Genomic DNA, 14,595 nt, shown 5'->3' on the forward strand with positions numbered 1-14,595 from the left:
TGTCCCCGAATCCAAAAGTTCCTGGACAAACACGTCGAAAAACGCCTCTAATCATCCAACTGAAAGACAGGCGACTGTTTCAACACACGGAACTTTTAACGGCGTTCCCGGCGCGCGCACGAGCTTGAAAAGCCTCAAGCAGAGCCATCTGTGGGCGCGCGAGGAAAACCTCGGTAAAACCGCCTTCTTGACGCGCGCCCCTTTGAACACTTCTAGACTGCCCCGCATTCATCCCTTCTTTGCCAGACCAGGGACTCGGGGCGCCCCCCACGCGCCACGCCGCGTGCCGGGGCTGCGGGCGAGCACCCCCGCGGGTACGCACCTTCCACCGCACGTCCCCGCCAGTGCCGGCTGCGCGGTGCGCGCGTCTTTAGGTCAAGGAGACGACAGACCAAGCGGGGAGCACTGTCCCGACCGTTACTTGCGACTGCGTCAGAGCTGGGATTAAGCTTAGGGCGTTTATGCATCAGGATGGGACCCAAATACAGGTTTTCGACTACCGGGGTTCAAAGCACGCCACCCCAAAATGTGCATCGCTGGCATATTGATTATTTTGAGTTAAAGGCACTTGAAAAACAGCAGGTGGAAGAAAGAGAACTCGTGACCTTCCTTGTTCCTCCTGAAAGCCAGGGGCAGAACACCCCCGTAAAGGAGCCCCTCCCTGCCCCCGGAGGAAGGAAGCCTTCTTATCGCCAGAGCCAGGCCGTCCAGGCCAAGAGAAATCTGTGCCAAAACCCCGGTTAAACTAACCCTTATCTTCCTAGTCACTTGTCCACGGTTAACTGCCCTCCCCCCAACCCCTCTGTCTTGTCCCATTTTCACACCGTTGGCCCAACCTCGTATGTAGGCAAGGGGCTCTGCTTCTTGGAGCCTTTGTTTTTTCTTGGGAGGGCCCCCACGGCCATGTAAAACTGACTTCGTGAAACGTGTGGTTTTTTTTCCTATTAATCTGTTTTATGTCCGTTTAATTCTTAGGCCCAGCCAGAAACCCTAAAAGCATAGAAGAGAAATTTTACCTCACTTACACAGTCTCCGTTTCCTCCTTCCTGGGACACAGGATGGGTCTGAGGGTCTCCTTCAAACTCTGGGCCCTGCTCTCCAGAGCCTTACTGAAGAGTTAGGAGCCTTTTGAAAGTCAAGTCACTAGTGAGCACCCCTAGGCCGAGGAGGTTGTCTGTGGGCCACATAATCCTTCTGTGTCGCCCAAGGTCTTCTCCCTTAACATTTTAGCTTAGGATAAAATTCCAGTAGACTTAGAAACTGATGGACTTGGGCAGTTATGCCCAATCCACGGTAGCCTAAGACCATGGTAGAAAGATCCAATCATGTACCTAGTAAACACTGCCTTGTAGGATTGGTTTCCCAAACTCTGGTTGTGGTAAGGTGCAGGATTATAGGAGAGAGAAATATAATCAAATTTCCTGAGGGCAAAATAGAAATTCATAGGTTTTCTGGAACCAACTCTTAAGAGGGGTTTCCAGTTCCTATTGAAGAGGACAAATTAGAAGATAAGATTATTTGCCACAAGCAAGGATTGGACTCATGCAAACTTTAAGTTCAGTACCTTGCCCACTCATGCATCCCAGCAACTTAGAATCTGTATTCTCATACCTTTTTCTTGTAAGAACAGTTTGGGAAACCTAGGATGGAGCTTATAGGTCTGTGAAACGTAGGCCCAGGATTACAAGAATATAAACAAAAAAATCTATGGAAGATTATCTGATGGGAAATTCATAAAATATAAGTCAAACAATTGTTTTATTAAAATATATTCTTTCCATGCTATGACTTCTACAGGGTATTAGGAAGTACCTGGATTCCTCCTGACCTTGCAGATAGATATTCTAACAGGAAAAACACATGATTTTATTAAATGCCTAATTGCATGAAAATATGAAGGGGCTAAGATAAAGGACACCATACAAGCAATTACACATCTTGGAGACCCTTACCAAACCAAAGCTTTGAGAACCAGAAGACACAGTTCTAATAGACTGTCATATAAAAAAACCAATGAGCTTATCTAGAGTACTAGATGGATCAACGTCTCAAATGTGAAAAAGAAAATCCACACATCTTTTGTTTTTTTAGAGAGGACATTTTTTAACTTGGTAACAGAGAAAGACCACTGAAGCATAGCCTCAAAAGTACAAACCATGGGGTGGGGGGAAGAGAAATCCTTAACAAAATCAAGGATCTGTCATTAAGTTCCTCCACTGACAAGTCAACAGACAGGTAACACACTGGGAGATGATACTGCAAGATCTAAAATTCACAGTAGCCTAATAACCACAATACACAGTATCCCCCCCCCCCCCGCCCCGGCCCCGTGCATCAATATGAAAGACACACCAACCTCAATAAGAACATAGGCAAATTATAAGAAAAGAGTCAATGTCCTAAGATGCAGTGCCAGTAGCTAACATATAAACAGATGCTCAGAATCTTTAGAAGGCATAAATGCAAATTAAAAAAAACAATGATGAGATTCATTACGCTATGCATATTAGATTACAAAGTAGAAAGCTGAATAGTGTCTAGCGTAGACAAGAAAAATGGGGCATGCACAGCTGGTGGAGTGTGGGCTGGAGAACAGACGGGGATTAGTTAGTTATTCTGCTCTTACAACCCAATGAAATTCTCAAACATGGACATAAAGGGGGTGGAGGAACAGGCGGTGTAATTTGGACTCGGGGGACAGTGGCGGCGACCTGTGAGTCCACCACTGGGACAGAAGAGAGGAAACACATCGCGAGTGCCCACCATGGCATTTTATATAGAGGTTGGAAGCCATGATTTAGGTAGACACAGGACAATTTTGATGGATCTTAAAGTCATAATGTTTTTAAAAGATATAAACATATATACCATTTATGTAAATTTATTATATATGTGCACACAATGTCAACTTTACCAAAAATACATATTGAAATGATGTACAATAAACAAATTAGCCTATATAAGGAGAGCCATGGCAGCAGGACCCGGGGACAAAGGGAATGCATAAACCTTGAAGTGTTGTAAGAAAGGGCAGACGGGTCAGATACAGGGTAAACTGGAAAAGCCGGAGATGTCCAGAGGAAAGCAGGTGTGCAGAGGACCTGCCCCAAGGATCTCTCCCACGTGATTTCTCACCCCACCAGAGCCTTGCCCCCTGTGGCTGCCCAGTGAACGCGCAGCCGTCACCACTCATAAAGCACAAAGTGGGTATCTAAACACCTCAGGATGACGGCCCCACCTGTTCTTCCTCCACGCTAGGCTGAATTCAGGCTACACCGGCCACAGCCCCTTCTGCTTTTCCAACACCTGCGGGAGAACTTGTTAGAGGAGAGGTCATGTGACTGGACTAAGCCCCTCCCTGCGCCAAGCCCAGATCCCACGGGCATCCTGGGGTGGGAGGCGGGGGGTCGTTATCACATTGTGCCCCAATTTTCTCCTGACTTCTCTGTACCCTCCACTCAGTTTTTCTGTTTTGATGAAGACAGAGATCAAGTCAGTTTTAACCCAGTGGGTCAATGAACAGAACCAGACTGTGCCTAAAGTCGTTTCCTCCTGCGGAACTCCGCGCTGAGCAACACATCGTGTGGGGCTCCAAACCGTCTTTGAAAGAAAGGGTCTGACGTTGCCTGGTTTGGGCAAGTTGGAAGCAGGGTGGCCGAAAATCTCTGCATCAGTGTGTCCTCATCTCGGCCCAATTAGATAAAATGGAAGGAAGCAAAATGGAAGGAAGCACAATTGTTCAAATGCAGTAAATTAGCTCAGAAGGTAGCACTGTGGGTTTGTAACCTGGTGGTAGTGGGATTAGTTTTCATTGTTTGTTTGGGGGCTGGGCGGGGGGGTAGGTGTTAGGGTAAATTGTTTACACTTGATTTCTTGACCTCCCTCTAGAGTACAAATTCTATAAGGAAGGAAAGTTTGTTTTTTGTTCACTGTTCTATCTTCGATACCTAGAAAAGTACCTGACATACATTACCTACTCAATATTTGTGGACAAAATGAATTAAAGCAGAAACAAAATTAAAAAGGTGCTGCAATATCCAATATTTCCTCTAGATGGCGATAGTCGCCACGAAATAGGAATTTAACCCAATTTTTTTTTTAATTTGAAATTTTTAAAACCTTGCATTGAAGAAAATGCATTTTTTAAATGTTGAAGATTCTGTTTTAGTAAAAGCTCAGAAACACAGATACCTTCTCTTTGTCACAAAATCAAATAAATTTCTGACAAATTGCTACACTTCACAGAAAATGGTATAAATATGATATAACTGAACATAAATGCAAAAAGGGGCTCTGTGGCTTAGCTGGTCAAAGCGCCTGTCTAGTAAACAGGAGATCCTGGGTTCGAATCCCAGCGGGGCCTTCTTTGTTTCATTTTCTATTTTCAACAGTGTCGTTGTCTTGGAATATGTTGGAGACGCCTTGAAGAATTTATATGGCAGGTAGAGCCTGTGTTCAATTGTTACTCCAACTGAGAGTCTCTTGCTAGGTGATTGCATCACATGATGAGGGACTGGGATGAAGGGAAAGGAGTCACATTTCCACAGCTGATCAAAGCGGTGGCTGTGCTGATGAATAAGACCAGGTTAGGAACCAAGCACCCGTTGTCTTGCAGTAGCTGATAGAAAGCAACATCTCACATTCTGTCTTGGAAGTTCAGTCTCCAAATCTCTAAATCTGATGGCCAACATTTTCAGCTAAATGACAGAGTTTGGTTGTCAGTGTCAGATGAAGAATTAATAAGCCATGGCCTCCGGTTTGTCGGACTCATAGTTTATGAGGACAAGTAAGAGAGCACGGGGGACATTTACACTCTCACCATTCTGGTTTGGTCAACCCTAAGAACTGTCATCTTTGTGCATCTGAGTGCAAGGGGCAAGACCGGAGCTCAGTGACCTTTTGAGGAAATAAAACATAAGCTAAGCTAAAAGGCCTGTGTAGCACTGGCCTACACACTGGGCTGCTTTTCCATCTTATACGAAGAGATTTCAAAGCTTATGACTGGAGCTCCTTGAGAGTCACTATCTTTAACCAGGTCCCGCCCCGTGCCTGAAATCCCACTTAATACGCCACAGTAGACCTGGTTTCATCTTCCTTTTATTCTAGCAGTTCTGCCCCTCCCAACTTTCAAAGGAGCGTGAACAAAAACATGGCGGTGAAGGGTAGCAGATGATACCACCCCAAAATCTGCCACTTTGGCATATGGATTATTGTGAGCTGAAAGCAAGTGAGAAGAAGCAGATTCCCCAGAAGTTCTCTGCCCTCCCCCTACCTACCTAGAAGCAGGACAGACGTTTACAAAGAGGTCCCTTCTTCCCTCTCAACCGGGAAAGACAAAGGTTACGCCCCAGAGACAACTTTAGAGCCTATCAGCCCAGCAATGATATCAGAAATTTCACTAACTAGCTTCTATCTTTGCCCTTGGCCTGAATCTGCCTTCCCTTTGTTACATCATCTCACGGCGGATTTATTGTCCTTTGGCAAAGATGCTGTAGGAGCTGGACTTCTGAGCCATCTCGACAGTTACTCATCTTTCCCTGAGTGTCTCCTTCCTATACCTGGAATAAACGTGTTAACAAAATTCAGTTTGTTTTCCCCTTCTTAATCTTTCCTTACAGGGGTCTCAGCTAAGATTTCAGAAAGGCAGAAGGGAGATGTCTTTCCACCCCCGGCAGTTACAAGCCTCATGTAACTTTCATATTGCAGTATTCTCTCTTTGCAGAAACTAAATCCAGGGAAGGTTGAAAATACCGTTAGACCTACCGATCATATATTAAAGTGTTATTCCTGCCCTCTACCCACCAAAAACTCCGTCAGGGAGGAACAGACATGCTGTCGGGTACCTGTCAGTCCTTGTCTGAAACGTGAAGCGGGACAACCAGGAGCCAAACCTGCCTGCATAACACTGTTGGTTGCCCCAAACTCACAACAGATTAAAGGGAGGCTTCTCCACTGTTAATACCATTATTAATACATCCCCAGACCCCCCTCACAGCCTGGGTGATGGACAAGGAAGTTGAATCCTCTCTCCTATGTTTTTTGCCAGACTTAGGAAGAGAAGGAGGAAGGAAGTTAGGAGGAAGGACAGAAGATGAGACAGAACATACATTTTAAGTTTTGCAAGATAACGGATTCAGTGAAGTTTTTTTTTTTTTTTATGGTGGGCTGACGTGAAATCTTCTTAGAAAGATAACGATTAAAAAAATTCAAGAAAACAAGGCAGGCAGATCAAAATAAACAAATAGAAAGGCTGCATACGAAAGGAAAAATGTTCCAAAATAAGGATATCTGGCAGTTTATAAGCAGTTGCCTTGGGTTTTAACAGATTTATAAATCAAATCCTGAAATATGGTTGTTAATGGTTGGTTTGTTTATCTACTTATTTACATGCTGGACCTGGCCAAATATTTCTTTTACATCTCAAGAGCCTCCTGTTCCTTGCTTTCATGCTTCAATGGGCCGGTCCACTCACCTGGGGGAACAGTCAGAAGTTTGGTATTTCAGGGTCCTTTACACTGGAAAACTGCTGTTGAAAAACACTAAACAACTGGACAAACTAGGCCTCGGAGGTTTAAGTATCTAAAATACAAACTTGGAATGTTTGTTCCATTACAAACAATTCCAACACAGATGTTTACAATCCCTACTTATTAACTCATTTGAAGTTAACAAAGTGGAACACAATCCATGTTGATAACAGCTTGGTAATAGTATGAAATTAGTTCCAACCTTGTGGATTCCTGAAGCCAGTCCTGAAATACAGTGTCAAAGTGTTCCAGGATGGGGGGGAGCATAACGAAGGACAGAATTTGAAAATTAAGTTTATTTACCCTCATTTATAATACCTGAGTTTGAAAAGCCATGAACTGTATTAAAATCTAGGAAAGTTTACTTCATTTTGACGTGTCTGTTTCCTTGGTTTACTGCTTCTTGCCTTCCCCTATAATATGACAGGGTCCCTTTTGGTTTTCCCTTGTGTCATCTTCTTGGAGAGCAAATATTCTGTATTTTCGAGTATAACCTTTTATAGTTTATGCTGATTGTGCTGCCTTTAATTATTGAAGACAACAAAGGTTTCTCACATAGGAATGAGGTACAGTTCTTTACACTCATGTTACCTTCTATGTTTATTTTAAAATGTTTTACTGCAACTTTGAAACAAGTAGCCAAATATTTTCCCCAGCAATCATAATCTGATTCCTCTCCTAAGTGTTCAAGTGTCCTGAGAGGTTTTAATTTTTACCTTCCCCAAATCAACTCCTAAATGTACAATAAAACTTTCAAGGTATCTTTTCCACCTACAACTGTCTTTGAGACTTCCCAGGAGGTACCTGGAAAATCATAAAGGTTTGTTCTTTCACCTTGCAAAAAAGAGAGATGCCAGAAAGAACCAGAGCTATTTGATGTGTTACTACTGATGAGTTGCACGGGAAGAGCTGAAAATCAGAAGAAGGAGAAGAAGGAGGAAGGAGAACAGGAGAAAGACTTAGTCTTCCCTACGTCACATTTGCACGGGCAGAATGTGAACATAAGTATTTCAGAAATTGTACACTGAATGGGAAATTCCTGGAGATTTATCAAGGCTCTTACTGTCCATGAGATATTTCTATCAACATATAAAATCCTGGTGTCGTTTTGCCTGATAGTAGACAACAGGGGTAGAATGCAATCAGGCATAATCCCAGCTTTTTTGTTGTTGTTGTTGTTAACTTGGTCGCAACTCTACTTCTTTAATTTGAATCTAGCATCTTCTGGGCCACTGAGGACTTACCACAGTAATTAATTATTAATAAGTCTTATTAATGTACAGATATGTAGAACCTACTCCAGACTTACCAAGCCTCTTTGCTTCATACTGTTGACATGGTCTTGGTATATTCTTACTATGTGACTTGTATATTTGTGGCATATGATGATGTCTCAGGATTATCATATGTCCATTTCAAGACTTTCTCTCTGTGGAAATTGTGTTCATCCACTTCTATAAATTAAATGCAGTGTTTTCTATCTTCTTTAAAAATAGGAAGGTCATTATGTCTACAACTATTTTGTCTAGCACTTATTTGGGATTGGCTTTGTTATCTTGTTTTGCATGCCACAGAAACAACCAAAATTCCTTGTTAGTGGCATTATTCTTATCATGAATTCTCATCAGCCCTTTTGCCTTGGAAAATTATAAGTAATAAATCAATCACAACCATTTAAAATCTTTTGCCATCTCTCTATATAGTCATTCTGTTGGGAAAACACTTGCAATCAGCTTCATCTTCAACAAAGAAAGACCATCTCAGAGCTTCATAGGAAAAGATGACTATACCAGATACACTTGGTTACAGACTCTGGATGGCGTGGATTCAACAACTTTAAGACCATAACCATTCTACTGAGTCTGGATTTCCAGAATTCTGCGCAAGAAGCTCATGGGTTCATGAAACTGTGTTGGGGAAATAAAATGACTCAGCCAGCAGAAAGATGTTTCCTTTTCAATAGAAGAGAGAAGACACTTTATGAAGTATTAGCGTTTTTACATGTATATAAGGTAGCATCAAAGCGACGACAAAATTATGATGCAACCTGACTCGTTGTTTACAGCAAAGCTGAAGAAAGAATACTGACTTCTCCTTATCTCCTTGAGAAGCAAAGTGCTGCACCTTGTGAGTCTCCCGTCAATCTCCTGAGAGATCCCTGACCTAATTCTGGCGGGTACATTTTTATATATCTAGAGGTTATTTGGCCCACAACCTTAGAAATATTCTACAGTGTAAAAACAGAAGACTGGACTTAATCCATAGAGACTTTTATCTCAATTCTAAAGATTTGAGTAAGGACGCAGATTCACTACATATCCAAGGAAACACTGCAAGGAACGACTTCTCTCTATATAAACAGAGAAAATAATTTCCATTTACCCTTACAACTGTTAACTCAAGATCCAGGGGAGCAAGAATTACAGAAGACTGGCTGAGGGATGGCTGCTGTGTTTGTCTGGAATACTGCTGATGCTGTTACAGAGCTCTTATGTTCTAGATCTACAAAGAGGCTCTTTCTCTTTCCTCCATCTATGCTGTGAGTTGTGTAACAATTTCGTAGACTTCATTTTTGTGAACTAAAACAATGGAAAATCTCTTATTGTCTAACAACATGCTCTTTTTTATATTTGTCTGAGTCACAGTTTTACCTTTTTCTGAAAATTATCTTTGAACAAATCCATACATTATTTCCTGTGATCAGCAGTGTGTTTTGGAGCTCCTACTTCAGTACTATGGTTTCACACAGAAAGTGTTTTATTCACATTATAACAGAACATTAAAGGTGTCCTGTTCCTGCCCTATCTCCAGCCCTACCTGTATACTTCCTGAGGCAGGGGAAAAATGGATTTAAACGTTCCGATTCAACTTCTGGCTAGCTGGACCGACTCATTTGAAAATAGGCTGTTTCCGTATAGTTCGACAGCTCAGGATATGCTGATCAATAAATACCCCCAGGTACATCAAGTGAAAAGAGCACGATGCAAAACAGTGTGTACAATGTGACACTGTGCGTAACTAGAAAGAAAATCTATATTCGTATCTACGTGTCCACGCCTAAAGGAAATCAGGGAGCACACACCTGTGAAACTAAGACTAGGAGTGACACCCGGGCGGCAGGGCTGAGCGGTGGCAGGTGGAAAAGGCACAAAAAAGGGACAGGTGGGGGACGCCCCCATTTAGTTGCTGACCACGTGGAGCTATTACCTTAGCCAAGAAAAACAACCCCCGGGGGCGCCTCGGGCTCGAAGGTGTCGCCGGCCCCGGCCGCCCGCGGCAGCGGTGGGGCCGGGAGGTCCGCGTCCCGGGCCGGGCTGCCCCTTCACCTCGAGGTCGGCCCTCGTACAAGTCTCGGGGGGTACAGTATTTAACAGACCACGGAGGAGGAGGTGTCCTTTATTAATGTTTTAAACAGGTTTCTCAGCCTTGAGCTCTGAGCTCGTCGCGGCTCTCGTAGGATGCAGCTCCGGGCACAGACGCAGCCCTGCCCTCTGGGACTCACTGGGCACCTCCGACGTCCCCGGCACCGTGCGCACGGCTCCCGTCCCTTCCGCGGCAGCCGCAGACTCTGAAACCGGAGGCGGAGCGGCGCGCGCCGGCAGCCTGCGGGGAGGATCGTCGGGGGCAGAACCGGGCGGGCGCTAGGACCCGGGGCGGGCCGCGGCTCGCCCCGCCCCCACGGCGCCGAAGCCGCGCGGACGCCGCCGCCGGAGCCGCGGGGCGGGGCCGGGAGCTCGTGAACGTTCCGCGCCACCCGCCCGTCCGGAAGCCTGCGCGGTGTCACGGCAACGGCGCCGGAGCGGTGCACGCGTTCCGCTCGCCCCTGACCCGACCCGAAAGGCAGCACCTCTCCCCCGCTCCCCCGACGCGATTTCTTCTTTCAATAAAGAGTAAAGCCTCCGCACCCCCCCGCTCGGCAGCGGCGACGAGGGACCATCTGTCCCCGGCGGGGAGAGAGCAGAGTCCCCGCGGACGTGGGGGACGGAAAGGGAAAAAGCGCGCGCACGTGGCCCGTACGGGGATCGAACCCGCGACCTTGGCGTTATTAGCACCACGCTCTAACCAACTGAGCTAACCGGCCGTGTCGGGGCACGCGCCTCACTTACACGTGTTAAAGTGCGGCCCGGCCCGGCTCCACCGGCACCTGCCGCCCCGGAGGTCGGGACAAATGTTCTTCCTTCCACAGAGAAAGAGAGGAGCGACTTCCCCGTGCCGACACAGCCGAACCGGCTTCCTCCCGGTAAAACTGAGCCCTCGCACTGACGGCAGCGGCCGCTAGAAGTCCCGAGCGGGGCTCCCTCTCCTGGGAGGGGCCGCCGCGGAGCCGCCAGCGCGCAGGCTCCCGGCTCCTGGGGACCGTTCGGGGCACGTCAGCTCCGCCCGGACCCTGGGGACCCGGACCCTGCGGCCCCGCCTCCCGGCCTCCGCTAGTCGGCGCTCGCCCCAGCCGCAATCGCGAGCGGCGTCCGGCCTCCGGCCTCCGGCGCTGCAGTGCGGCTCGCGGACGCGTGGTGGCGCCCGAGGGCAGGGCTGGCGTCGGCGGGGCGCGAGGACTGGGGGTCTGGCCCTCGACAGCCTCTGACCCCTCTCCGTCCCAAAAGAACTAAGGCGTCCTAAATCCAAGACAAAAGAAGGCGAGCCCAGGGCGAGTTCGGAGTTGGGCCTTTATCTCTTCTCCGTCGGACCGTACAACCCTCCCATGTCTCTCTGCTGACTTACTACCCTTTGTTGCTTCTGAAGTTCATTGACCTGCTTTGTACAAACATGTATCTGAGAAAGACGCTTTTTCTCTTTTGCAGAAAGGAGAGCTCCATCTTTCGACAAGGCGGATCAACTCTTTATTTACTTATTTTCCATTATGCCATTGTAAAAATAAAAGCTGTAAGATTGTGCTATAAGATCATGTTCCTTATATTAAGCACATTTCTTTGCGTCAGCATCCTCCATGTGAACTCGGAGTTGTGTGCCTTTGCTTCGTCCTCTAGTAGAAATTCAGTAGAAGGTGAATTGAAAAACCAGGTTTTTTGCTCTTCGGGTCCCTTTTCTCTTTGCACTTTACTGCTGCTCCCTTAGCTTTCCAAACCTTGGGAGATCTCTCCTGCTTGGGGGGGGCGGTGGGGGGGTCTGCTCTTTGGGCTGCTGGGCATCCGCTTTGCTCTCCAGTCTTCCCCGGGCTATTTTTTTTTTTTTTTTTTTTTTGGCTGGGAGATCCCTCTCCTTCCAGAGAGCCTTGGAGAGATTTCCCTCAGCTCTTGGTCCGGCTCTTAGCAGTGTAATACAAAGTGCCTTGGACTGGTTGCCCTTAGCTTTCCTGCCATGCTCCCTGCCTTTGGAAGGCTTTGCCCTCCGTGGGTATTTCTCTCCACATTCTGGCCTTTTCCCTCAGGCCCCTTTTGGCTTACTCTCCTCAGCAGCGACAATCGGCAGTGGTTTGGCCTGCATGGAATATATGTTACCAATAAAGAAGCTAACCGTTTGTGGGCCTACTTTGTGCCAGGTGATTTGCGTGTTGTTTCAAGTAAACTTTCCATCATACATCATTTATTCAATCGATAGTAAGAGATAGCCACGATTGTTCTTATATTGAAGTTGGGGAAAATGAGAAATAATATGTACTTGTTGACATGGAAACTTCCAGAAGTGAAGTGGCTGACCCCTTACAGGTGCATTGCCAGGTTTTACTTAGACTTCTGGGGGAGATTGCTGGGCATCTGGGGGGAAAGGAATGTCATATAGAATTTAGGATATATTTCAGAAAATTACCCATAATGTTGTTCACTGATGTGACAAATGTTTATGAACATCTTGCCATGATCCAGTCTGGTTTTCACCATGGTAGCCCATAATGGCCCAAAGCCACACACGGTCCCCCCCACAACCTCCCAGAGTTTAAAATCCAGTAGCACCCACAATTTCTGAGTAGCAAAGTATAGGCATGATCTTCTCCACAGAGGCAGTATCTTCATTATACCTTAAGAAGGATCTTCTCTTGTTCTTCAGGTCTGATACTGATGTATTTTCTGACAAATGATGGGGACAGATTAGCAGCACAGTCCAGTGAAAGCACTTACACTACGTGCCATGGAAAACGTCCATATTTTGGCTTCATGGCACAGCCGCTTAAACAGAATATCCCGTGTTGGAATGTTTCTCCCTTTCTTTTCTGTAATTTTGGAGAGTATTGTCACCAGCAATGTTGAAGACGGTTTGACAGAGCATACTGTATATTGTTTAGAAGTTAACTGACAGAGGGAATTGTGAACCTTGATGTCACCTAGAAATTAGGATTCTGAGTTAAGGAGATGACAGTGGGGTCTTTGGTACAGAAACGCTAATATGAAGGATTGGTCTCTCTAAAAGGTCTATGAAAAGTCACTCCCAGTGGGGCCTCAAGAGAGTACCTTAAATTCTGTCTTGGAAATCATGGAGTGCGAATTTTCTTTCTGTGACGACCAATAAATTGCGGAGAGCAGTGGAGTCTGAATGCTGGAATCCAAACAAGCTGAATGTAGGGATGTAGGATTTGGCCCCTGGGCTCAGTATGTATTTGTCATATGGAACAAGCGAGAAGTTCACTGGTCTCCGTGCATTACTGGTCTACTTCAACAGCCTCTTCTGACTGTTCCTGCTTCCTCTTCTCCCCATCAGAGCATCAACCACAACTACAGTGAGCGACCACTCAACCAACTTCTGAAAATGGAACAACGAAGAGCTGATTTCTTCTTTCAGTCTCAAGTAAGGAAAGAGAACATGTACGCAAATTGGTTTTATGTAAGATTTCTAATGTGTCTTCCCACGGTTTCAAATGACTTAGCTTCAAGTCCCACAAATGTGAGCTTTAATCTCTAGGGAACGTGAGGAAAAATAAAAAAGTAAACAAATCTGGTATCATTTGTATAAATTGACTTCTCCCATTAGGATTCCCTCCTGTGAACTAATCTCCCTGAAGCCTCAGGAGCAGGGAAAACTTAAGTCGTTTTTTAAAAGAAGTTGAAATAAATAAATAAATAAATAAATAAATAAATAAATAAATAAATAAATGAAAGAAGTTGAAAGTGTCATGCTTCTTCCCATCACTTGTCCAAAGCTCAGATAAAAATTAGGTAAAGGCATTTTGAGCAATAAGTCAAAGAAATCTGTATCTGAAATGATCATTTGGGGACAGCAAATGAGTACACACGCTCCGTTTGTTTGTTGCTAGGACCGGTACCTAGACATGAAAGATGTCATCAGTAACAACACACGGTTCCCTTAGCACTGCAAAGAATAGTGACTTTGGGCGAAGCAAGGAAAGAGGACTCACAGGTTGGCTGTGAGTGAAGATAGAGCAGAACCGGCGCCCCACAGCCCGTCCAGGTGCAGAAGAGTGGAGGACGGAACTCGTAGGGGGGCATCAAGAGTAAAGGTGGGACCGGATGTGAGCTGGTTGGGAAAATTATGGCCTATTCGGTTCTGGCTCTTGTGAAACCTTACCCCGGAAGTAACCAGATGGTATCTTGAAGGAACAGAGATCGTTTGGCAATACCGGATGAGCAGAAGGAAAAACATACAACAAAAAGACTGAGAGCAAATGAAACAATATAAAAAATGTTTTGAGATCTGAAAGTATTAGAGAAGCACTTAAGTGTTTTTAATAATTTTTTTTATTTTGAGATCACTGTGGATTCACATACAGTTGTAAGAAATAATACAGAAAGATCCCATGTACCCTTTACCATTTTCCCCAAAGGTAACATCTTGCAAAACAGTATTACAACCAGAATATTGACATTCAAACAGTCACAATCCAGAACATTTCCAACAGCCTGAGGACTCCTCATGTTGCCCTTTTCCTTGACCATCAGCTGTCTTGTGCTGCCAATGACACTCCTTATTTGCATGGACAGGGGGACCAAGACCCCCTTTTAAAAAATTACTTGCATCAGAATACTACTGTAGAAACTGCAGGGGGGTGCCACCTACGAACTCTTGAAGAGTTAAATACTTTACAATAATAACTGGTACATTGGTCAGGTTTCTCCAGAGAAACAGAACCGGTAGGATGTTTATGTTATAGAAAGAGATTCAT

General features: G+C 45.4%; 2 non-coding genes across 2 annotated transcripts; one reads left to right on the forward strand and one right to left on the reverse strand.

The window, feature by feature from the left end:
* The first annotated feature begins 4,289 nt into the window (after positions 1-4,289).
* TRNAT-AGU (transfer RNA threonine (anticodon AGU)) lies at positions 4,290-4,363 on the forward strand. Its single transcript has one exon. It is a non-coding gene; the product is annotated as a tRNA-Thr (tRNA).
* A 6,171-nt stretch (positions 4,364-10,534) lies between these two features.
* On the reverse strand, positions 10,535-10,608 carry TRNAI-AAU (transfer RNA isoleucine (anticodon AAU)). Its single transcript has one exon. It is a non-coding gene; the product is annotated as a tRNA-Ile (tRNA).
* Positions 10,609-14,595: the final 3,987 nt, after the last annotated feature.

This window comes from Eumetopias jubatus, unplaced genomic scaffold, assembly GCF_037043125.1.
Source record: "Eumetopias jubatus isolate StellerSeaLion01/CBP00866 unplaced genomic scaffold, mEumJub1_p1.0 scaffold_6, whole genome shotgun sequence".
Lineage (NCBI taxonomy): Eukaryota > Metazoa > Chordata > Mammalia > Carnivora > Otariidae > Eumetopias > Eumetopias jubatus.